At 53.7% G+C, this 25,003-nt stretch overlaps 1 protein-coding gene across 1 annotated transcript in view; it reads left to right on the top strand.

Annotated features, from left to right (window-relative positions):
- MLLT1 (MLLT1 super elongation complex subunit) overlaps positions 1-25,003 on the top strand; it is a 62,675-nt gene that overhangs the window by 18,812 nt on the left and 18,860 nt on the right.

The raw sequence follows: 25,003 nt of genomic DNA, 5'->3' as shown, positions 1-25,003 counted from the left end.
CTTTGCTGCGTCGGTGCCACTGGTTCTTGGAGCTCTTGCTCCTGCCCCAGGACCTTTGCTGCTCTCCAGGTTTTCTCTCGAAACACTGGCAAGAAGCGGGAGTGTTTGGTGCTTATGCCTTAGCTGGCCCCGTTCCTGTGGCGGCTTCTGCAGCCTCTGCTCGTGGTTCTTTCTGCCCGGGCCTCTCCCACTGGGAGGGGGTGCTCCGTATCATGTACCCCAGAGAAGGCACGGTGCTCTGGCCGCTGGGAGGGGTCTCAGGGACCGTCCAGACCCTGTTCCAGCTTCTTGGCCGTGAGCCAAATGGAGCCTTCGGGCGACTACCCCTCTGGAGGAGGGGTGGTGCTCAGTGTTGAGCAGGGAGGCAGCAGCGGCTCCGGCCCTCACTGCCTCCCCCCTCCTGGTCCCTGGAGCTCGCTGCTGGAAGCCCCACCCCAGCTCGAGGGCCGCTCTCGGTTTTCCCTGGGAGCTGCAGGAGCCCATGGGCACCCCCGTAAGGACTGCTGGATCGGGGTCGCCCATTACAGCGCGACACAGAAGCATTTTTTTTTCTTTCTTCCTTTTTTCAGCTTCACTGAGGTGTAACTGACAAAATGATAGGCCATTGAAGATGCACCATGTGGTGGTTTGGCCGACGTGCCTGTTTGTAAGAGGATTTTCCCATCGAGTTAGAACTGACACATCCATCACCTCACACTCCCCCCCCCCTTTTTTTTTCCTTTTGGAGAACATTTAAGTTCTCTCAGCAGATTTCAGTTAGTGGTCGTGTCATCAGCTTAGTCCCGTGTTGCACATCAGATCCTCAGGCCTTACTCCATCTTACGACTGATTGTTTGCACCCTCTTACCAAGCCTCCCCACCTCTCCCGCCCCCCAGCCCGATAACTACTCTCTTCTCTCTGTTTCTAGGATTTTCTTATTGTTTTAGGTTCCACCCACAAGTGATGCTACGTGGTGTATCTGTCTCTGTCTGGCTTTATTTCACATAGCGTAATCTCTCCTAGGTTCATCTACGAAGGATTTTCTTCTTCGGAATCCCAGTCGGTTGGGATTTCCCAAGCTCATAGAATATTCCACTGTGTGTGCAGACACACGTCCACACACTGGCCACATTTTCTTGATCCACTTACCCACCAACGGACCCATCAGGGGCTCACTGCAGAGGCATTTTTTTCTGGTTTTGAAGCTGGTGCCAGGCCCCCATGTCTCCAAGCCCCTCGAGGCACTGGGGACTCTGAGGCCCGGAGAGGGTGTCTCCTCCTCCAGCTTGCACGGCAGGTTGGCAGCAAGCCGACACAGCCCAGTGTTGTCTCCCGCCTGGCACGTCTGCTGCTTGGGATTGTGAGTGGTGAAGTTCACTTCCAAACGGCGGCAAATCATTTCAGTGATTAGGAACACTTGTCCTGGAGACGATCTGCTCCTCTCCCCTTTTATGTTTTGGTCTGTGGAAGAACTGCCCGCTGGAGTGTCCCTCCGGCTGAGTTGTTACCCTGTGTTTACAGACTCTCAGGCCACGTATCTGAGGGCAGCCCTTGGAGGGAGAGTCAAGCACCTGCCCTTTGCTCTCCCCTGGCTTGGCAGGTGGCTTTGTGGAACCAGCTGTATGTTGGAGGATGTTGGGCAGGGCGTGGTTGTGCTGTTTGCTCAGCGCCGCCCCCCAGCCTTGTGTGGTGGGGGAGATGGAGGCCCATCATATGCGGAAGTCCCAGGTGTTACAAAACCTGGATAGAGCGGGTGCAACTTGCCCAGCCCCCTAGGATCCTCAGGAAAGGTCTCCACCGTGAACCACGGTGAACCACGGTGGAGACCGGCTGCGTCTTGTAATGCTCCCCCTGAACCTTGCATTGGGACTTCCTGTACTAAGCTTCCAAGGTTCTACCCCTCTGTTCTCCCCCTTGTGGGGAACAGAGGGAATTCTGGGTGACCCTTTGGCCACAGGATGCGTCCTTCCTGCGCACAGCGCCCTCACCTACACTGGGGCATCCAGGAAGCAGAGGGTGTCCTCAGTCCCGGTGTGCTCTTCCGGGATCCTTGGGCTTTCGTACTGGGAGTGAGCCGGTGTGCATGTGTCTTGCAAGAGTGCGGCGGGACCCCTGGGCTCCTGGAGCCTCTCTGTTCCCAGTTCCTCTGCCAGACCCTGTGTGGCGCCACTTCCCCAGGTGACCCTTTAGGGGGCGCACGTGTGCAGCTTACTGCCCTGGTGTGTCCAGCCGGCCAACCCCCATGGCTTGTAGTTCAAGTTAAAAGAGTTTTTTTCGAGTCTGGTTTCTCGAGGTGCAGTTTACTTACACTATGATCCTTTCATTTTAGGTATCATAGGCTTTTAAAATTTTGACTCATGCTTTCATTTGAAATCTGTTGGTATGAAGCTGGTTTTTTTCTGCTAAAGGAAAAAAAAGGTCCTGTTCCCAGGTGTAGACTTGTCTCACCAATTCCTGCCGAGGCCCGTGTGCCTGGGGCAGGAGTGCCGCTGTGAGCTGGTTCTCAGAACTGCAGCACGTTCTTGCTTCGGACCGAAAACTGGCCGCCTCTGTTCCTGGAGGTGGTTTTGCCCCCAGAGCTCTCAAGGATGCCCCTAAACTGGGAAAACCTGGGAAGCAAGGCCCGCTGTGGGAAGGGCCCGGGCTGCAAGTCCAGTCGCAGGTCCTGTGGGGGCTGTGCACTGGGCCGGTGCTCTGCGGACGAGGCCTGGAGGAAGGTGATCCCCCCAGTTGGATGAAGGAGCTCCTGGCCACCCAGGCACTTAGTGAAGGCCACTCCGCCACGGGCAGAGCTGGGATTGGAGCCAGCAGAGCCCCTGAGTGCAGGCGCCCACCTGTTCCCTGAACACCCAGGGCGTCCGCTGCTCACAGATCCTGGCGTTTGCTTACATCTGGGTGACAGGGACAGTCGTAGGCATCATGCTCTGCAGCTGTCTCATGTGGGTCCCTGCTTCCGAAGGTGTGTAGAGATCAGACAGTTGTGGGGAGTAACACCAGTTTACCGCCAGAGGAGCTCCTACAGGCTTGGGGTACTGTTCGGAGCAGGGCCGCTGTGAGTGGGTCTGCTGGCAGCTTTTCTGCCCTGGCGAAGACAGGGTCGCCTTTGGTTACTCTGCAGCTGTAGCTGGGCTAAGTTGATCTTTGAGATAGGAAGGGAGTGGGCGCCTTCCTGCCCTGGGCCTCAGTTTCTCTGTCCGCTCCGTGGGGCTCCTAGTGGTGCCTGCCTTCCAGGGCTGGTCAGAAGAGTCAGAGAGGGGACAAGCACAGCCCGGACCGGGTGTTTTGGGGAGAGCATGTGGTTACTGGGGCCGTTGAGATGGCGGCCTCCCCTGCTGGTTCCTCTGCGTCAGGAAGGTGAGCCGAGAAAGCGGCCTCCGCGGGGCTGGAGAGGGCAGCATTCCAGAGATGGAGGGAGATGCCATTCGGCCTTTCTGCTGAGCGGGGAGGATCTATGCCCACAGCAAAAATAAGCGCTTTCTCAAGCAAAGGAGGTTTTCTTGGGTCAGCCTGAGGGGTTTTCAGTCACTCTTGACCCCAAATGCAGACGGCGGCGTCTGTGAAATGAAGGAATTCTGCTTCCGTGTTGTTTGGCAGTGGTGCACACGTGAGGCCGCATTCTGTTGGACAGATAAAGCTCTCCTTTCCCCCAGGGGAACAAACGCGGGGGGGGGGGGGGGGCTTCGTCCTACTTCAGGAGCTGTGCGTGTGCACTGTTGAGCATTTTTACTGAGACCACTTCTGGCCGCTAACGAGAGGTGTCCTTTCTGAGAACACTTGTCTAGCTCTGACTCCGTAGCTCTGGCTGGGGGTCCTGTAGGCGAGTCAGTCCTGACACCGTCTGCTCCGAACTAGTCCAGGCCCCACGGATTAAGGACTCGGCCCCAGAGGGACAGCCCCCGCTTCCAGCGCCAGTTGCAAGCCCGGCCTCCAAATGCCCGAGTTCCCACGACCCCCTCCTCAGGTTACATAATTTGCTAGAACAGCTCAGAAAACTCTGATCAACATTTTCCTTACAGTTGCCAGTTTATGATGAGGGATACGATTCAGGACCAGCCAGCTGGAAGAGGTGTGTGGGGGAGGCGGGGGGGGGGGTAGTCTGGAGCTCCCAGGCCCTCCCGGGGCACGCTGCCCTCCTAGCACCTCCTGTGTTCACCAGCCTGGTTCTCCAGACTCCATTGTTTAGGGTTTTTATGGAGATTTAATACGCATCAGCATGATTGGTTAAAATCATTGGCGGTTGGTAATGGACTCAGCCGTCAGCCCCTCACCCGTCTCTGGAGGTTGGGAGGTGGGGCGGGAAGATCCAAGCCGCTCATCGGGACGTGGTCTTTTCTGGCAACCAGCATCCCCAACCACCCCTGTCTTTGACCCCGCCAGGGGTTGTCTCGTGAGAACCAAAGACGCCCCTGCCCCTCAGGCCATTCCAAGGGTTTTGGACTTCTGTGCCAGGAACCAGGAACAAAGCCCAAGTGTCTTTCTCTGGTACCACAGTTGTCAAAAAAAAAGAAAAAATCTTTTTTGAGTGAGGTGAAATTCACATGCAGTGAACCATTTTGAAGTTCGGCCTTTCCGTGTGCCCATTGTCGCCAGCCCCGCCTTCGGGTAGCCTCCAATCTGCTTTGTGTCCTGCAGGTTTGCCTGTTCCGGACATGTCATGTGAAGGGAGTGGGGTGACATGTGTCCCCCTGCGTCTGGCTTCTTCCGCTCAGTGTCGTGGTTGCAAAGGTTCCTCCATGTTGGCAGCCGTGTTGGTGCTCCGTGTCTTTTTATGGCCGAGTAATGTTCCCTTCATCCTCAGGAGTTCCGTGACATCCCCTCCTGCCCCGAATCCGTGAAGCCTGAGCCACTGTTGCCGAGGAGGGGAGCCCAGGCTTGGGCTCCTGGGAGCCGCTGGTCACATGTTCACCGACTGGAGGGTCTGTAGTCATGTGTTCTGGGTGTTTCCGTCCACTGACGCCTTATTTAATGTACGCTGTGGCTTCACCAGCCCTGAGCTCACAGCCAACTGCCTGAGCCCGGCTTGTCTGACAAACATTTTCTCTGTAAGGCACCTCACAGCCGGCCTGGGTTTAGGCCCTCGAAAGCCCATCAGCGTCTTGCTTGGGGTCTTTTCAGAATGTAAGATCACCAGCAAAGAGCACAAAAATGTGAAAACCATGGCCCCGGGTATACCACGAGAAGGACACTTGTTTACCCCGAGGGCTGGGACAGGAAGGCCGAGTTTCACCCCGTTCTGAGTCCGCTGGGAAGAGCGCTGGGAGGCTCTGAGTTTTCACCCCTGCGTGCGTGTCTGTGAATGAATGTGAAAGCCTCAGGTGTTGATTGTCGGTTTACAAATAAATTTCAGCGTGTGGCCACGTTCACAGATACGGGGGCGTGAGCGGTGAAGGTCAGCTGGGCTATGGTTTGTTTCCTCATCCCTCTCCTGCTGGACGTGTGGGCCGTTTCCGCTTACTTGCGGCCACGCGTGGTGCTGCCGTGGACATCCTGGTCCGTGTTCATGTTGGAGTTCCGGCTCCGACTTCTTCCGGGTGTGCACGTAGGAGTGGAGTTCTGGGTCATGTGGAAATTCCGTCGTCGACCGTCATGAGGACCTGCCACACCCTCTGCCCCACTGACTGCGCCATTTTGTATTCCCAGCAGCAGTGTGCTTGTCATGTGCTCAGTGCTGGTCATTTTCCATTAAAAAACAATTTTTTTTAATTGTAGCTTTTCTAGTGGGTATGAAATGGTTATTGAATTGAGGTTTTGATTTGCATTTCCTTAAAGATCGATGATATTTAACATCTCACGTGCTTATTGGCCATTTGTATGTCCTGTTTGGAGAGATGGCTATATACCTCCTTGTCTGTTTTTTTTTTTTTTTTTTAAGATTTTATTTATTTGACAGACAGATCACAAGTAGGCAGAGAGGTAGGCAGAGAGAGAGGGGGAAGCAGACTCCCCGCGGAGCAGAGAGCCCGATGCGGGGCTCGATACCAGGACCCTGAGATCATGACCTGAGCCGAAGGCAGAGGCTTTAACCCACTGAGCCACCCAGGTGCCCCCATTCTTGTCCGTTTTTTAATTCGGTCGTTTGTCGTCTTTGTTGTTGAGTTACAAGAGTTCTTCCTGTGTCCCGGATAGTAGACCTTTACCAGATGTGTGACTTCACAAAATATTTTCTCCTATCCTGTAGGTTGTTTTATCGTGTTCTGATGACATCCTTTAATGTGTAAAAGGTTTTGATTTTTATGAAGTTCAGTTTCTGTATTTTTGTTTGTTCACGCTTTGAGTGTAAAATCTCAGACTTCTTTGCCAGGTGTGAGGTTGTGAAGGTTTATCCCTGTGTTTACTTTCATGGTTTTACATCTTATATTTGGATGGTTGCTCCGTTGGGAGTTAATTTCGATATATGCCACGAGGTAGGGTCTTGTTCATTCTTTCGCTTGTGAGTATCCATTTGTCCCGGCACCATTTCCTTGAGAGACGGAGCTTTCCCCGTCGAGTTATTTCAGCGACCTTGTTGAAAGTCGGATGGCCACGGGTGTTTGGGTTTATTTCTGGTCTCTGAGTTCTATTCTATTACTAATTTTGATTGTTGTAAATTTTTTAAAAGATTTACTTATTTGGGGGACAGGGAGAGTGTGCAGGCACATGCAATCTGGGTGGGTCAGAGGAAGAGGGAGAAGCAGGCTCCCTGCCGAACCGGGAGCCTGACGTGGGCTCCATCTGTGGACCCCAGGATCACAACCAGAGCCAAAGGCAGATGCTTAACCAACTGAGCCACCCAGATGCCCTGATTGCTGTAAATTTTTTTTTTTTTAAGATTTTATTTGTTTATTGGAGAGAGAGAGAGAAAGAGAGTCCCCAAGCAGGGGGAGAGGCAGGCAGAGGGAGAAGGAGAAGCAGGCTTCCTGCCGAGCAGAAAGCCCGACACGGGGCTTGATCCAAGAGCCCCAGGATGAAGACCTGAGCCAAAGGGAGATGCTCACCCGACTGAGCCATCCAGGCACCGCTCTGACTGTTGTAATTTTATAGGAAGTTTTGAAATTAGGAATTGTCAGCCCTCCGATTTTGTGGGGGTTTTGTTTCTTTTTTAATGTAGTTTTGGTTCTTTGGGGCCTCCTTCTGCGATTTCATACGAGTTTGCTGTTTGGCTTTCCATTTTTGCAAAAGAGACCACTAGAATTTAGGGATTGCACTGAATCTGCAGATCGCCTGGGAAACAGTATTAAGTCTTCCAGTCCAGGAACATGGGAAGTCTTTCCATCTAATTAGGTTTTCTTGAATCAATTTCTTTCAGCAATCTCTTGTACTTTTCAGCGTACAAGTGTTTCACGTTCTTGTTTAAATTTATTCCTAGGTATTTTATTCTTTTGCATGCTGTTATAAGTAGAATTAATTTCCCAATTTTCTTTTGGGATTGTTCATTGATAGTGTATAGAGACACAACTGATTTTGTATGCTGATCCTATACCCTGCAGCTGTACCAAATCTGGCTTCTTCGGGATTTTCTACATGTAAGATGCCATGAGCAGGTGGAGATAATATTACTTGTTCCTTTCCAGTTTGGGCACCCACCTCCCTTTCCCCCTTCCTCTCGCTACGTTGCTCTGGCTGGGAGTTCATTACAGTGCCGAAGAGCAATAGTCAAAGTGGCCCATCCTTATCTTGTTCCTGATGGTAAGTTTTAAAGCTTAAGGCTGAGTCTTCAGTGTTTCGCCATTGAGTGGTGTTCACGGTGGGTTTTTCACAAATGCCCTTTCCAGGTTAAAGAAGCCTTTTCTATTCCTAGCTTTCTGTTTTCATCCTGAATGGGCCCATTTTTCCCCAAACACTATTTGTTGAGATAATCATGTGGGTTTTTTCCCGTTGTTTTATTAATGTGACATACTACGTTTTGATTGTTTTGATTGGTTTTCCTACGTTGAACCACCCTTGCATTCCTGGGATAGATAGCAGTTATATGTATAATCTTTTTTTAGTTTAAATTCAGTTAACCGACTTAAAGCACATCATTAGTTTCAGGTGTATAATCTTTTAAGTGTGTGATATTGGATGCTTTGTGGATATAAATATGTTTAAGGATATTTTATTCACAGGGGCTGTTGGTCTGTTGTTTTCTTGTGCTGTCTTTGTCTTTGGTGTTAAAGTAATGCTCGCTTCATAGAACACGTTAGGAAGTATTCCCTCCTCTTCTGTTTTCGGAAGAGTTTGAGCAGAATTGGTGTTAATTCTGGTCTTTTTCCCTGATGACTGAAGGCTTTGAGCATGTTTTCATATGCTTATGTGTCCTTCTGTCTAGTGAGGAGTCTGTTCAAAATGCCTACCATTTTCTAAAAGTTGAGCTGTTTGTTCTCATACTGAATTTGTGAGGTTCCTTTATATTTCTGGGTGCCCGTCCTTTGCGGTCACTGTCATTGGATGGCTGCTCTCCGGCTCTCAGCAGTCTTGCAAAGCACCGAAGTTCTTGATTTTGATGCAGTCCATTTTATTGATTTTGGTTTTTCTGGTTTGGGGCGTGTGGGTGTTTGTGTGTGTCTGTGACACAATGTGTGCTGTTTTAGCCATTTTTACCTGGGCCGTTCGTGTACGTGTACAATACCGTGCAGCCATCACTCCTTTTGGAGCTTCCAGAGCTTTTCGGTCATCCCAGGTAAAACCAAACCAGTGGAATGATAACCGCTTCTCCCCCTGCCCTTGGTAACCACTGTTCTACTTTCTTTGTCTGTGAACTTGCTGTAGGTAGCTCACACGCGTGCAAGCGTACGATACGGGTCCTTCGTTGGTGGCCCTTCCTGCACATCGTGTTCTCAGGGCTCGCCCTGTTGTCGTGTGTGACAGGGCCTTGTGTCTTTTTAAAGCTGAATAGTATTCTGTGGTGCGGTGTACCCACCACATTTGGCTTTTCCCCACGTCTATCTATAGACCCTTGGCTTGCTGCCATGTTTTAGCTACCGGGAACACTGCTGTTGGGAACGTGAGTGCAGAAATATCCCTTTGAGGTCCTGCTTTCGCTTCTGTTGGGTATATGTCCAGAAGTGCAGTTACTGGAATATATGGTAAATCTATTTTTAATATTTTGAGGAACCACCGTGCTGTTTTCCTCCACAGCTGTGCTCTCACGACGGCGTCGAAGGCAGTGGCCGCGAAAGAATTCTCCAGACGTTGTGTGTTGCAGCTTCCCAAGTTTATATAAATGGCGCGGGGACAGGAGCCGTGAGCAGAGGGAGCTGCACTTCTGTATGAAGCTGGTGGTTGTGTGCTCAGTGCTCCAAGGGGGAAGGCACGTGCGAGGAGTATTAGGTCATAAATCTTTTCTTCAAGCTTCTACTCGTAGAACCACTTTCGTAAGATTTCTCCGGTGCTTATCGCTCGGTTGGACAGTAACTGTCGGTGAGATGTGTAGGCAGTCATGAGACCCTCTAAGAATGTGGCAACCAGCTCGTATCAGGTCCCTATCAGAACTGCTGTAGGTCAGCCTTCCGGACTAAAGGTGAACGTTTTCCTGCTCCTGTCCCTCATCAGTACTGAAGTTTTAAGAACATGAAGTCTTCCAGTCCATTTATGTGCTCTTTAATTTCTTTCAGCAGGGTTTGGTGGCTTGGTGGCTTTTATTGTACAGTTCTTTTACCTCCTTGGTTAATTCCTAAGTATTTTATCCTTTTTGAGGCTATTGTAAGCAGACTGGTTTTCCTAATTTGTTTTTACTTTGGTCATTGTTAGTGTATAGAAATGCAGTTGATTTTTTGTGTTGATTTTGTATCCCGTAACTTTGCTAATTTATTTATTAGTTCTGTGTGTGTATGTGAGGTGTCCTAGGTTTTCGACAGATAAGAGGTTATCATCTGCTTAACAGATAATTTTACTTTCTCCTTCTCAATTTAGATACCTTTTTCTTTTTCTTTTCTTTTTCTTGTCTAGTGCTCTGACTGCGACTTCCAGCGCTCTGTCAGCTGGAAGTGGTAACAGGTGTCCCAGCCTTGTTGCTGAGCTTAGAGGAAGGGGGTTCAGCCTTTCACCATTGAGTGTGATGTTAGCTATGGGTTTTCCATATGTGGCTTGTATTACATTGAGGTGGTTTCCTTCTGTTTATAGTTTGCTGAGTGGTTTTTTTTTTTTTTAATCACAGGAGGGTGGTGAATTGTGTCCAGTGTTCTTTCTGCATTATTGAGATGACCATGTGGTTTTTGTGTTTTTTTTTTTCTTCCCGTATTGTTACACTTCCGATAATTTTATACTTAGGAAAAAAGTATTTAATGATAACCCAGGCCAGGGGCCGTGTAGCCCCCGTGGTCCCCACAGCCTCTCTGAGCTTGGCCTTCCCTTATAGCCTTTCTCCTGGCACACTCTTCTTTTGCTTTTCCATGGTCCTTAAATGTGTGTATGTGTGTTTGTCTGCCGTCTGGCTCTCCCACTAGAACATCAGCTCCAGAGGGTGGTGGCCCAGCAGTCGTGCGCTCCACTGTGTGCTGGCCTCCAGCGCGGAGATGGCACTGGGTAGATATCTGTGGAACGAGTGACTGCATGGACGGATGGATTCTGGAGGGGCAGCCGTGTACTCCCAGAAGCCTTGGGACATGGTCAGCAACCCCCAGCTTTTTAAGAACAGGAGAGAGTCCTAGAACAGGAAATTCACCAGCTTCAGTGAATGATTCCGTGGCCGTCTGGTGCCTTCACCATGTCACTGCCTGTACCTGGTCCCGGAGTATGTCCTTCTGCCCCAAAGTACAGCCTGTCTCCAGTGTGACCCTTGGTGTCTGGCTCCTTCGACTTGGTGGCACTGTAGGAGCTCGTCCACATGGTAACCTGTATCAGAACCTCGTTCTTTTTCACGGCTGAGTAGCACCCCACAGCATGGCCGTCTCCCCGTTTGTGTCTGTCATCACACATCTGCTGCCATAAACACATACGTGCGTGTGCTGGTTTGAACACCAGGGTTCCGTTCCTTTGGGCAGATACCTAATGGACTCGCTGGGTCATACGGGATTTCTGTTTAACTTCTTTCTCTCTCTCTCTTTTTTTAAAGTAGCTTCCTCGCCCATCATGGGGCTCAAACTCATGACCCTGAGATGAGCCACATGCTCTTCCAGCCGAGCCAGCCAGGTGCTCCAATGTTTAACTTTTGAAGGGACCACCAAACTGTTCTCTGCAGCCGCTGCATGTTCCGTCCCCACCAGCAGTGTGCACGGGTCCCAGCCTCCTCTGCATCCTTGTCAGGGCTTCCCGCCGTCCTTTGCTCACTGGGTTTCTCAGTCATGGCCGTCCTACTGGGTGGGAAGCGGTCTCAGTCATGGCCGTCCTACTGGGTGGGAAGCGGGATCTCATTATGGTTTTGAATTGCATTTCCAAAGTGACCGATGAGGCCAAGGGTCTTTCTGTGTGATGGTTGGCCTGTTGCAGATCTTCTTTGAAGAAACATGTATTCAAGTGTTTTGCCCATTTTTTAACTGGGTAGTGTGTCTTTTTGTTGTTGAGCTGTGTAAGAGTTCTGTATGAATTCTGGATAGGTCCCTGTTTTTCAACGCCGACGGAGAAGCACAGTATGGGGCAGAATGAATAGAAGTGAATGTCCCCAAGTTGGGAGCTCAAGGTTATCTAGGGGGATCCAGACGGTTGCCCTCTGATCCCATGTTGACCCAGAAGCCTGTATGAGCTGTGGCTGATTTATTCCTGTGGAAAGTGAACTAGAGCATCGGTTGTGGCCTGGGAGAGCAAGGCTCAGGCTGCCCCAGGACAGGGAGCGTGTTCAGGACAGGTAATTGGTCCTAGCTGTCCTAGGACCAATCAAGGGAGTGGCGTTTTGCTGAAACGCTCCCTTAATGTTGTCTTGGAAGTGGCAGGTTGCATTTGAAGTCCTTGTTTCAGTGTGTGAATTACATTTCGTACAGTGGCCGCTTAGTAGAAATAGTTAAGCCCCCTACGTAATTGTTTTTTGTAGCCGTATTTGAAAAGGTCAAAAAAGAAACTGGTGAAATTAATTTTAATAATGTAAGTCAGCCCGCTCTATCTAAAACATTATCATCTCAACATGTCATCAATATTTTTGAATTCCTGAGATACTTTGCATTCTTTTTTCATACTAGGTCGTAGAAGTTTGGTGTGTGTACTACACATACTGAATCATGCCAGTTTGGACATGACATTTTATCAGAAAGACTTGATCTGTATTTAGACTCCACAAGATTTACATTTGGGAGAAAGACGGAGGTTCAAAAATTCCAGTTGCCGCCGCCGTCCGTAAGGGTTTTCACTAACAGCCCGGTATGGACGATCTCATAGCCCGTGATACTGGTTTTTTGTGACCTTTAATCCTGAATTAATTGTAGAAACACAGAAGAGTTGCAGAGACGTGCAGAGTCCTTGTGTTCTGCACACCCCGCTTCCCTCATGTCTATGTTCCCCGTGACCATGACACTGCTGTTCATTGGGATTGGTAGACGTTACTAATAGACTTTGGGTTTCCCCGTTTTCTAGTGTTCTTTTTCTGTTCTGGGATCTGCTGCAGGAGCCTACATGGCATGTAACATCAGGTCTCTTTTGCCTCCTTCAGTCTGTGACGGTTTATCTGCTTTTCTTCATCTTTTCTGGCCTTGATGTTTTAAAAATACTCTGGCCACGCATTTTGAAGAATGCCCACCAACTTGGGCTTGCCTGGTGTATTTCCATGATTACAAGGGGTTGCAGATTTTGGGAGAAGACGACAGAGGAGAAGAGCCCTCCCCGCCCCCATCGTATTATCCTAGGGAGGAGCTGACGCTAACTTGACTTACTACTGGGGACACTAACCTCGAGCCCTTTGTGAAGGTGCGGTCTGCCGGGCTCCCCTGCTGTCATCACTCTCTTGCCATATTCTGCTAGTTGTCAGAAGCGAGTCAAGTCCAGCCCATGCTCGGGGAGAGAGAAATTAAGCTCCACATCCTGGTGGGCATCGTTCAAACCACCCTGGTAACTAGTTTCTCTTTGGAGGAGACACACTGAAAGTTCGCAATTGACCTCTTTCTTGTTCAAGTTTCTCCTAGTTTAGCCGTCTGTCAGTGGTGTTCTGTGACGCACTATTTCCTTCATTTCTTTCATTGTTCACTGGAATTTTCTCTGTAAGGAAGTGTCCGTTCTTCCCGCTCTATGTACTTACTCACTCATTTATCTATATCGGTGTGGACTCATGGATATTTGGTTTTTTCCCTCCGGGTTATAATATATATGTGTATATGTTAGTATATAATATAATTATGTATTTTAATCTATTCCTATTTTCGAACGGTTCTCACTCTGGCTGGTGGGACCCCCCGGGGGGCTCTGTCTCTGTTTGTTACGTCCCTTCCCTCACGTTCAGGCACCACAGGGCGCTCGGGCTTTTCCTAGGTCTCCCTTCTCTAGCCCTAGAGTCAGCCGTGTCTGCAGGGGCCCCACTCCCTGTTACAAGAGTGGGACATAAAATCCACGATCTGGGAGTGAAGTGTGCTTTTGCTCCGGGGGCCTCCCCGCGTCTGAGCCTCTCCTGGGTCAGAGCTGGGGAGTATGAGCGTGCACCCCGCTGACCCGTGAGTGGCACAAGTGTGAGCTGGGTGGGTCCACATTGGTGTGGGGGCTTACTTGGATAAATACTGTTCAGGACTACGAGCGTATTTTTTCTTCCTCATGATTTTTAAAGTAATGTGTGCTTTTCTCTAGCTTCCTTTATTGTTAAAGAATAGGGTATATGATAATACAACGTGGGTCAACAGTAGGCTGTTAGTTGTTAAGTTTTGGGGGGGCCAGAAGTTTATATGGAGATTTTTGACTGCTTTTGGCGGGGGGAGATCGGCGGCCCTAACCCCTAAGTTGGTCAAGGGTCACCTGTGCCCCCCACCCCCGCCTGCGTGTTCTCTCTGTGTCGTCTGTTGGCATGTAGATCACAGTAACCATCAGCTCATACCCACGGCTTCATCTCTGGTCCTGCACCAACAAGCCTTTTCTAGCATTCTTCCGTTGCTTCATTTAACTTTCTCTGAGGGGAGATACCTGACCCTCATTATCTACAACGTGTTTGCTTATTGTTGAAGTCCAGTGGATTGGGAAAGTAGTTTCCAAATTGCTGACCAGTACTCCTAGGAGAAGTAAATTTACTTGCTGGAGTACAGTGTCTGTGTGTAGTTTTTTTGGTCTTGGGCCTTCTGATGTCTGGCTAAAACACGGCTTCTTCACTGGGTCATTTATTTTATTTCATTTTTTAAAGATTTTACTTATTATTTTTTTGACAGAGACACAGCAAAAGAGGGAACACAAGCAGGGGGAGTGGGAGAGGGAGAGGGAGAAGCAGGCCTCCTGCGGAGCCAGGAGCCCGATGCAGGGCTCGATCCCAGGACCCTGGGATTATGACCTGAACTGAAGGCAGATGCTTAACCAGCTAAGCCACCCAGCCCCCCCCCACCAAGGTCATTTATGGCAGCTCTGCCCTCCCTCTTGGCGCCATGGTCATTGTCTACATGTGTAATGTGGTCAGATTCAACCATCACAGTCTACATGCCATCTTGGACCCTCCTCCTGCCTGTCTGGTTATTATCATTATTGTTTTCATTTGTTTCTAGTGAAATTCACTCTGGATTCTGTCACGTGGTCATGCATCTGCCACAATAGTGTCGTGCAGAGCAGTTCCAGCCCCCAGATCCCCGCACACTGTCCCTTTGCAGTCAGGCCCCTGCCCCCGTCGGTCCCTTGTAAGCACTCCTCTGTTGCCCATCCCTGGAGTTTGGCCTCTTCCAGATTGTCCCAGAACTGGGGCCACACGGCCTGCAGCCCTCTGTCGGTGCAGAATGCGCTGAAGAGTCGCCTGTGTCGTCTGAACGCGTAGCTCGCTCCTCCTCGTCGTGTGGCTGCGCTGCTGTGGGCCGTTTCCCCGCGTGGCATCAAGGACATTGCGGTGGTTTCCGGTTCTGGGCGATTGTGAACACAGTTGCCCTAAACATGCCCGTACGGGGTTTGTGAGAATGTGAGTTTTCGGTTCCCGTGCGTAGTGATCCCAGCGGGTGCAGGGCCGCTGGTCGCAGGGAGCGGGTGTGTCCGGCTTTACGGGACGGGCCCGCTGCGTGCTGCGGTGATGCTCCGCGCTCGCTCCGGCCTGCGCTCGGGCGGCCGCTGTCTCCGGGGTGTGCCATCATAGCTCTCTTCTTGAAAAGTAGGTCTGTGGAAGATACAGTGCAGCTACCGTAGCATTCATGCACTGAACGTGCACATTCCACTGGTGTTTAGTACGTTCGGAGTTGGGCAACCATCACCCCAGATTCCAGAACGTTCCCTCGCCCACCAGGAAACTGCCCCCATTAGCCGTCGCTCCTCATCCTCCCTCCCTCCCTCCAGCCCCTCACGGCCACGAAGCTGCTTCTAGCGGTGCATTGGCCTGTTCTGAACCCTTCGTATAAACAGAACCGTGTGGCGTGCGGCCCCTTCGGACTTGCAGCTTCTGGTTAGGGCAGCGTCTTCGGAGCTCGTCCACATCGTAGCGTGCATCGGCACCGCACTCCTTTCGTGGCTGCAGACACCCCCGCCCGTGGACGGACCCCGTGTTGTCTGCCAGTTGTGCGTGGTTGCCACCGCCAGCAATGCGGTGTGCAGAGATGCTGCCGCTTCTCGGGGGCACGCCGGCGGGAGCGAAGCTGCCGGCTCGTACGGTCGTCCACGTTTCACTTTCGTGAGCAGTGCCGTACTGTCCTCCGTAGCCACCGCGTTTACTGTCCCCGCAGCCATGCTGGCGCCCTGTCTCTCCACGCCTCTCCACGTCCTCGCCCGCGCTTCCTGTCTGTCTGATTCTAGGCGTCCTAGTGGATGCGGACTCGTACCCGCAAACCCAAGCCGAAATCCCGCAGCCTGAATCCGTAGAGGGACCTGCCGGCTGACGACAGTCCGCGTCTTCCCGTGGGTTCGTTCGCCGTTCGTGTGTTTCCTTTGGTGAAGGGTTTAGAACTTAGGTTATTTTGTTGTTGTTAGTTGGAAACAATAAGTTTCCTTATTGTTGGGTTTTAAGGGTTGTGAATATGCTTCGGGTACAGGTATCTTACTACTGCGAGGGTATTGCTGCCCGCCTTCAGTGGGAGCCGGGAGACGTGGAGCGAGAGGCTTGCTCTGAGGCCCGCGGCGCGCGGGGGTCGGCGGGCGGAGAGGACCAGGAGACGCCCTCCCAGGAGTTTTCTCGTCGGTTCTCCGTCACGCCACGTCAAAGAGTGAAGAGGCAAACCAGACAAAGCGGAGGGCCGTAAAGCAAAAGTCATTGAGCCACAGCAAAGTGACAGTACAAAGCTCCCAACGAGGGAGGGGACCCGAAGGGGTAGCCTCTGGAGTTTCTGAGTCTAGGGGTTTAGGTGGGCTTGTCAGCGCGCTGGTTTAATCTGATGAACGCTCCTTGCCCCTGTCACCTAGTCGGATTTTTGTCACCCATCTACGGTATGGGAACAGGTAGGGGACTCCTTCCATGGTGGTGTAGGCATCCTACTCAGGGTGGCTTTCTCCTGGGAGGGTGGCCCTTGTCCCTGGCTGCCCGCCTTCCAGCCGTCCGGCATCAACAGCAGCAGCGCTGTGGACGCAGAGACTCAGGGGCCCTTGGATTCCGAAGGGAGGCTGGGGGTTCGGCAGGGCACCCCACCGCAGGCGCACTGGCAAGCCACTGGAGTGCGCTGGCTGGGCGTGGGGGGCGCCACTTGCTGTGTAAAGAGCCTCTCGGGCCCGTGTGTGGGCAGGGGATGTGCTGTTAGACCGTCCCTCCGCTGCTTCTGGGTTCGTCTGCCTCTGGTCAGGGCTCCAGAATGCCCAGCAAAGTGCCCGTCTCATGTCCGTCCCAGATTGTGCTGTGGTGCCACGGTCACAGTATAGAGCATACCTGCGTCCACGTTTCCGGGAACTAATTCAGTGGCTGCCAAACAGGAAGTACTTGTGTGTCGCAGAAGGGGGTGGGTGGGTGGGGCTGGGGAGCTGGGGCGCTTTGGTGTCCACATGGGAGGGAGGCGCCAGGGTTTGGTCTAGGGCATGGTGCGCGGGTGTGGGGGACGGAGCTGGAGGGCCGCTGCCCCTCCCTGAGTGTGTGGGCCCTGAGGACGTGACCTGTGCCTTACCTTCACCCCCCCCAGTTGGTGACCCCGTGATTTACCTGCTCGTGTTCATGGCCCAGTGACCTTGGCTTGGAGTTGCTGTTTTGGTTTGGTTTTGAGTCATTAGCTGAGGCCGGTGGCAGGACTCGGCCATTCTAGATCTAAGGCATCATTTGATGTGATTTCATTTTCCTTGGGAATCCTCTTAGATCTGATTTTCTCTTTTTCAGAATCAAGCGGGTTCCTCTTAGTCCCGAGTTTCTGGCTCGGAATGGTTGGCAACACCGAGAGGAGATCGGAAATCAGTTGTGAAATGGGAAGGAGAGGTTTTCTACACTCGGGGCGACTGTTCTTAATTCCCCTGCTGCACCGCCCACCCCTCCTACCCCCGCACCTCCCCACCCCTGCTCAGCCCGCGGCCCCTCCTGCACCTACAGGTGTTTGTCAGGGAGCGGGCGCTGGCCTGGGCTCACTTTGGCCAGCTGTTCCGTGGTGAGATGCACCATCAGTGTAATGACACACTCTGGGAGGGGACTCCTATCAGGTGTGCACGCGGACTTGGAGAGATAGCCCCCGTTTTCAGAAGTGGTCAAGTGTAAACAAGTTCATTTTGGTTATAAGCTGCTAAGATTAGCTCTCCTCCTGCCCTCCGCCCCCACCCCTGTAATGAGTTATTACTGGACACTGAGCCCCAACCGTCACTAACTCTCAGGGGCATCTGAGGGCACAGGAAGGGCATTTTGGTACATTTTATTGGGAAGTTTGCATAGTTTTATTTGGAAGGGTTTTTGGTTTTGTTTTAAAGCGAATTAAAACAGCACTTGCCGGCTTCTGAGCCATGAGCTCTCAGAGGCTTGGGCGCATCCTGGCTGACTTATGATCTGGGGAAATAGCCACGTGAACCATGTGGTAGGGTTGGCGACGAGCTGGCGGGGGTCCCAGGGCCACCGAATCCTGCACTTTTCCATCCCCCTACGTCCGTCCCCCGCATCAGCCTGCAAAGACCCTCTCTTTTGGGCCGGGCAGGGCTTTTCCCACGGGCCTTCCACTTAAATTGAGACTAGGTATGTGAGAGCCGGTCTTGAAGGATTGGGTGGAGAGCTCACGTTCTCCCTCCCACCCTGCCCACACTTCTGGGGTCACCACTAGCTCGGCCCTGTGCCCACATGGGCGTCAGCTTTTGGGGGCTCCGCGGAACTCCAGAGGCAGGCAGCCCTCTGCATAGGGACCGTTGGCTGGTTCTGGCAGCCCGGGGGGCCCAGCCTCACTGGGGGGAGCGCTGAGGAGCCGGGACAGCAGGGACTTTGTGCCGGAGACCCAGGGAAAGGTCGGGGGGGCTGCCGAGTTGTGACAGGCCACGTAAGTGCCAGCCCGCTGTGTGGCTCCGATGGCCTTTCCCCGCAGCGTCCTGCCATTCCTCTGTGGGGGGACCGCAAAAGCACCTCTGTTTCCTAGAGGGCAGTGTCTGGAGCGGTGCAGAGAAGCACCTCGTAAGAGCACATGTGCGTGAGCAGAGGCTTAGGGAGGGACAGTCCACCCTCCGGCTCGGCTCTCTAACCAGTGCCTTCTCCTGGGCTCCTTGAGAAGGGGATGAAGAGTCGGCCTGGAGTCCGCTTCCCCGAGTCTTTCCTGACTGCTTACCGCACTTCCTGTGAAGGTGGGAATCACGTAACTGAGTCATTTGCACGGTCACCCCCCAGAGTGAGGGAGGGGTCGGGCAGGCCGGACTGTCAACATTGGGCCACCCCGGGCTCACTCAGGGCCCAGCTCTGGGCTCCCGCGGCCTCGGTCTGACTGTTGATCAGGGCCGAGCGGCTGTGTGGCGGGCAGAGGCGGGCCTGACGGGCGCCCTTCCCGGCCAGAGGCGCGGTCTCTTCTCGCTCCCGCCTTGTGCGCCCCGAAGCCTGTGGTTTTGTTTCCTCCCCTCGCTGAGGCTCAGAGCGGTGGCGTGGCTTGTCCAGGGTCTCAGTCAGTTGGTGGCAAGGCTGCTCTGGCATCCAGAAGGTCTTGGATCCCAGAGCCCACGGTTTTCAGCCCACATTGCTCTGTTTTCCTTAAGCCTTTTAAAGTCGTTTTCTGCCCGCAGCGACAGAGGCGATGTGTGTGGGCAGCGGGAACTGGTCCTCTCTCCAGCCTGCCTCCTTGAAGTCACCGCTGGAAGCAGTTAGTGACCTCCTTCCAGAAACAGATTTTTCTGTGGGGCTTGTGTATGTGAGAGACAGACAGACAGACAGGGAGGGAGGGAGGGAGATGCATTTTAAAGCAAGTCTCTGTGGACCCCCCACATCGGCGCCTCAAGCTCTGCCCCATTGTTCACGACGGCTGCGCAGCGCTCCCTCCAGCTTCAATGGGCTGAGTGTCCCTGACGGCTCCTGTGGAGGGACACTGGGCACCTCGAGGCCTCTCACTTCGGGCGTGCCTCAGTGACCCTCCTCGAACCTCGGAGTCCTAGAAGTGGAATTTCAGGTTTGGTGGCGGCGGCTGTGCATGGAGCTGCCCTTGCTCTTTCCCGGGCGCCCCTGCTGTCCCCTGCGGGCACACCGTGGGAGCCGGGGGCCCCGGCGTGGCAGGGCTGTGTCCACAGGAAGACGCCAGAGGCCGTGGCCCGTGGACTCGAGTGCCTGACCTTTGTTGGTTCAATGTGGCCTTGACAAATGATTAAATGCCACCAAACCTCAGTTTCCTCTCGTGACATGTGGTGAGAGCAGTGACTAAGTCCCAGAGCATTTGTGAGCGGGAAGTGAGGGGCTGGGTGAAGCCCGTGGCGTGACACCTGGCCCCAGGGACGGCTCCCTGAATGGGGCTGGTGGCAGCATGGCTGCTTGAAGCAGAGGGCGAAGTGTCCACTAAGTGGACCCAAGGCTGGAGGGTTTTGTTGGGCTCCTCTGGGCTCCTGGAAGGGCCCTGTCTGCGCCCTGGTTCCCAGAACCAGGAGAGAGTCCATCTATCTGGTCCACAGATGCCCAGGGCAGAGCTGTGAGCAGGGCTGGCTGGAGCAAAGCCTGTGCCTTGAGAGCCTTTTAATGTAGAAAACTTAAAGATCCCTACGGAAGTGGAGAGAGGGGCAGAGCAGACCGCGGCGCGGCCCGGCAGCTGCACACGGGGCCACAGGGCGCTGCTCACCGCTGGTCCCGCATTATTCTGAAGCAAGTGCAGGACAGCCTGTCTTGTAATCTGTAAATGTTTCAGTCTGTGTCTGTAAACAGTAAGACTCTTTTAAAGTATTTAATTATAGCGTCACCGTAGCTGGGAATGAGCAGATTAACAGTTCCTAATATCAAATGTCCGATGTCAGTTTTATTTTATTTTCATGTATATATATATATTTTAATAATTTGTTCAGATCAGGATTCAGAGAAGGTCGACGCCTGGTTGCTGGCTGCTGCATTTCTGAAGCTTCTGTAAATCTCGCTTGTCTCTGCAGCTCTCTCATTCCCCCTTGCAAAGCCTTTAAGAAGCTGTATGGTTGTCCCGTGGGGCGGTTACTGACTACAGCCCTGTAAGCTGGCAGGTAGATACTGGGCCACGATCAGGTTCACGGTTAACTATTTTTTTGAACCCTGAGGCCTTCTAACAGGGATGGCAGACAGAAGTACGGGCAGGGCCCAGATGGCCCGGACTTTGCCCCGAGCTGGTGTGTTCTGAGGGGCACACGGGGTGGGGCAGACAGCCTGGGGGTCCTCCAGGGCCAGCCCACCTTGCTGCAGAAGAGGATGGCCCGAGGTGGTGGAGAGGCAGCAGCTGAAACCCTAGGTGTGGTCAGCCACCCCACGGCGGTGGGCGGTGGACCGTGGGCCATGGCCGGGGCTCCCGTGGCCTAGACTGCCCGAACGTGGTGGATGAGTCCACGCGCCGTCAGCTTGGGCGCTGGCACCAGTTTGTCTGGTTCCTCTGCGTCCTAGTCTGCTGGGTCTGGAGAGACACGCTGGCCCGGGGCCAGCATCCTGGACAGTGGGTGGCTGCCTGCGGCCCGCGCCAAGAACGTTGGAGGCCAGCTTCGGCTGCCTTTGCTGAGAGTGGGGCACCCGTAGGGTCTGGCTGAAAGGACAAGAATGCTGCTTTCGGGACTCTGGGCCCAGCACACCCTGAAGCTCTGGGTGCTGCTCTTGGAGGTGTTGCCGTGCTGCCTGCGTCTCCCGAGAAGCTGGCTGGTTTCCCGGGTCGGGGGTGTCACAGGCCGGGTAGAGGTCTCCACCCAGAGGGAGCTCTGGTCAGCCCTTCTCAGTGTGCTGTGATGCACACCTCGGCTGCCAGCAGCCGGACACACGGTGGGCACTTGGGGAAGGCCTCCACCCGGCCCATGTGCTGTGTGCCCAGCTCTGGAGAGCCCTAAAGTGCCCCTCCTGCTTGGCTCCGGGGGCCAGGGCTTCCAGCAAGCGTGGGCTGCCCGTGGGGCTCCAGGCAGCTCGTCCACCTGTGCAGTTTCTTCACCTGCGAAACGGGGCCACTGAGAGCATCTGTCTTCTGGACTGTGAAGCAGTCGCATGTGTTAAGTGCTTAGAAAAGTGCCTGGCCGTGGTAGATGCCGGCAGATGCCGGGCACGGCGGGCTCGGCCCCAGGCCTTCCGCTCCACCCCTGTGTGCGGCAGCTAGAGCCACAGAGCCCTCCGGTGGCCCCGTGAGCTCCTGTTTTCCTGCTGGCAGATCCTGTGGCTTCAGTCACTGTCCGCCTGGCGGGTCTCCCAGGTGACCTCCTACAGCCCAGAGCTCTTTCTGGTAAAAGCTCTTTCTTGGTGCTCCACGGCACCAAGCTGAGGCCATTAGCTGCCTTTGCACTGAGTCCCCTCATGGAATTTCCAGGGAAATAGTGAAACATCTGTGGAGGAGGAGGAGGGCATTAGCAAGCCTCCCCCACCCTCCGCCCCGCCATCCCCTGGCTCCTGCACTTACGGCACGTGGCTGCGCTCGGTGGGCAGTCTCTCCAGCCCGTGTCATTTTGGAGCAAGCCCCAGACGTCGTGATTTCACCTATCCCTGTCTCAGAACATGTCTCTAAGAGACAACGACTGCTTTTCAATAATAAAATAGTAATACCGGTATCACACCTACAAATGAGCAATTCCTTAATACGCAGTGTGGAAAGGTTTTTTTCCTGTTTGAATCAGGATCTACAGGTAAGACCAACGTGCTGTGATTCGTGAGTAGGCCCCGTGAGAAGGTGTAAAAGAAGGGAAGGGTCTCCCTCTACCACTGCTTCTCTTGGCAGTTTACATGTGAAGAAACTGGCCCATGTATCCTGGGTAGTTCGGTGTCACCGGCTCTCTGTTGCTTCTGTGCGCGCGCTGTCTGTCATCCAGCACCGTCCTCTGATTCGTGTGTTCCCAGTCAACGTGAACTTGAATGTGGAGCTGAATCCTCCCTGGGAGGCGGTGCGATGGCCTTGTCTGTGGCCGGTGTTCATGCTGTTGGCCGCAGCGGGTGCACAGCGCCCCCAATCCCTGACCCATTAGGAGGACAGAACGGCGGTGCTCAAGTTCCTGCCGCACGCAGTAGCCGGAGACCCTGTGCAGGCTGCCTCTCGGATCTTCTGTGTTTTTACCTCGTGGAAAGGCAGGACAAATGCTTGATGTGGTGTGTGTGTGTGTGTGTGTTTGGTTTTTTTTCCTCCCTTTATTTGCCAGGTCCGGACCCTGCCCCCTGTAGCGGCATCCGACAAGCCAGAGGGTGTTGGCTTCCTGGGACACAGATCTGGCCTTGTTCTTTCTTTCTTTCTTTCTTTCTTCTTTTTTTTAAGGGTTGCTGTTGTTTTTTTAAAGATTTTATTTTTTTGAAAGAGAGAGTGTACAAGCAGGGGGACTGGCAGGGAGAGGGAGAAACAGGCTCCCGCTGAGCAGAGAGCCCAACGTGGGGCTCAATCCCAGAACCCTGAGATCATGACCCGAGCCAAAGGCAGACGCCCAAACAACCAAGCTACCCAGGCGTCCCTGGGCTTGTTCCTTCTGAGTCCAGATCCCCCTGTAGACACCTTTGCCCCCAGGATGTGGCCACGGCCCATCTCGCCAGGTCACCTGTTGCCAGTGCAGTCATCCCTCCCTCTCCAGCTGTAGCCATCTGGACTGTTGGGGCTCTAGGAAGGTCTGTGCAGCTTCCCTCAACCCCTTCTTACTGACTCATGGCCCCTCTCTAACCCTAACCCTAACCCTTCAAGGTGGCCCCCTGTCCACCCCCACTGTTGGGTCGTGCTCTGCTCTTGCCTATCTTAACGCCTCATTCCTTGGACAAAAATGTCCTGAGTGCAGAATGGGTCCCCACACCCCTGCCTCCAAGGGGTTCCCAGGTTGGTGGGGACACCACCCCGCTGCGACGAGCACCTCCGCGAGGTCGGCAGGAACCGTGCAGGCATGGGGAGGGGGGTGTGAGCTGCATTCAGGGTTCCGGTAGAGTTTGATATGGGGGCTTCTTTCTCTTCCGTAGCGAGCAGTTGGAAAGCTGCTGGCCAGTGGCCCTGGAGCAGAGATCCCCATGGCTCGCCTGCACACTCTTCCCGGGATTGCCAACCCTGCACGTAGGCAGGAGGAAGAATGATGCCGAGCCTCCTCTCTACACTGAGTGTTTGACTTGGGAAGGCCAGCACTCCCTAGGCCGGCCTCCTCACCCCTCATCTCTTAGACCAGGCCACATGTCCACCCCAGGCCCGGGGAACAGTTTCCAAGTCTGCTTTAGATGGGCGGGCGGTGGAAACCATTCCTGCTGACCCTGAGGGCTGCTGGGGGGACGACAAGGCCTGAGTTACCTCTCTGGTTGGCACTGCCTTGGGAAGGCCTCTTTACGTGTCTTCTCTGGACAGGCTTGAGGTCCCAGAAGGCAGAGTCTGTGTCTCTTTCATTCAACAGGTGCACCTTCTCCTTGTGGCCTAAATGGGGGGGGGGAGGGGGGGAGTTGTCCACACACAACTGCAGGACCCCACTTCTGTCCCCTTTATTCAGACACGGGCACAGGGCAGGCCGGCTTCCCACGCCCAGGTGTCGCCCACCCATCAGAGCTCAAAAATCCCAGCATGGCTCACATAAACTGTGCGACCACTGGCCACGGAGACCAAGGAGGAGGGGGAGGGTGTGAGGCGGCCCGAGCCTCTGGCTGCAGGCAGAGTGGCAGGAATGAGACTCGGCCCGGCCTCTGCTCCCTTTTCCCCCCAGGACTGTGACCCTGCCGGTCCGGGTAGAGGGAAGGGTGGGAAAAAGAGCGTGGGCATGCCTGTGTGGGGGGCTCCATGCTTCTCTACCTTAGCCCTGCTTGCCCCATCCTGAAGTGGGAGCCCCTTCACCAGCACCCCGGCTCCTAGGTTTTCTCTCTTGCTGGAGAGCATTTTTAAAAATTGCCTACAATTCACGTATCAGAAAATTCCCTTTTAAAGTGTCCAAAGTCCATGGTTTTGTAGTATATTCTAGAACATTCCATCACCCCAGAAAACAGCCTCATCCCCACCAGCAGTCACTCCTCATCCCTAGGGCCCCGGTTCCTGACAACTACAAGTTCCCCTCCCGTCTATGGAGGGGCCTGTTCTAGACATGTCACACACGCGGACTTACACCCTGTGTGGCCTTCTGCGTCTGAGCGTCGTGGGCTCCGGGTCTGTCCCCCCGGGCAGCGCCTGTTGGCATCTCCTGTTCGTGGCTGAGAGACACACCCGTGTGTGGAGGGACATGTTACTTTCATCCGTCGTGACACTGGGGTTGCATCCACTTTGGACTGTGGTGAATCTGGCTGTGCTGTGGACACGGACGTACTAGTGTTTGTGTGAACGTGTTTTCATTTCTCTTGGCTGTGTATCAGGAGAGGCGTATGGGGCGGTTACTCTGAAGCAAACGTGGGGAGGGGCCCCCCGACAGCCCTCGGGAGTGACGGCCGTGGGCACGGGGCAGGGACGGCGCGCTCCAGTGGCATGTATGGGGCGCCCGTGCCCCACGTCCTCACCACCACTTGAGATTTCCCACTTCGTAGAGTGGCCGTGCTGGGGGCTGGGAGGTGTGATCTTGGGGTTC

Source organism: Mustela nigripes, chromosome 2 (assembly GCF_022355385.1).
Source record: "Mustela nigripes isolate SB6536 chromosome 2, MUSNIG.SB6536, whole genome shotgun sequence".
Taxonomy (NCBI): domain Eukaryota; kingdom Metazoa; phylum Chordata; class Mammalia; order Carnivora; family Mustelidae; genus Mustela; species Mustela nigripes.
This window is presented reverse-complemented; position numbering and strand designations above follow the sequence as displayed.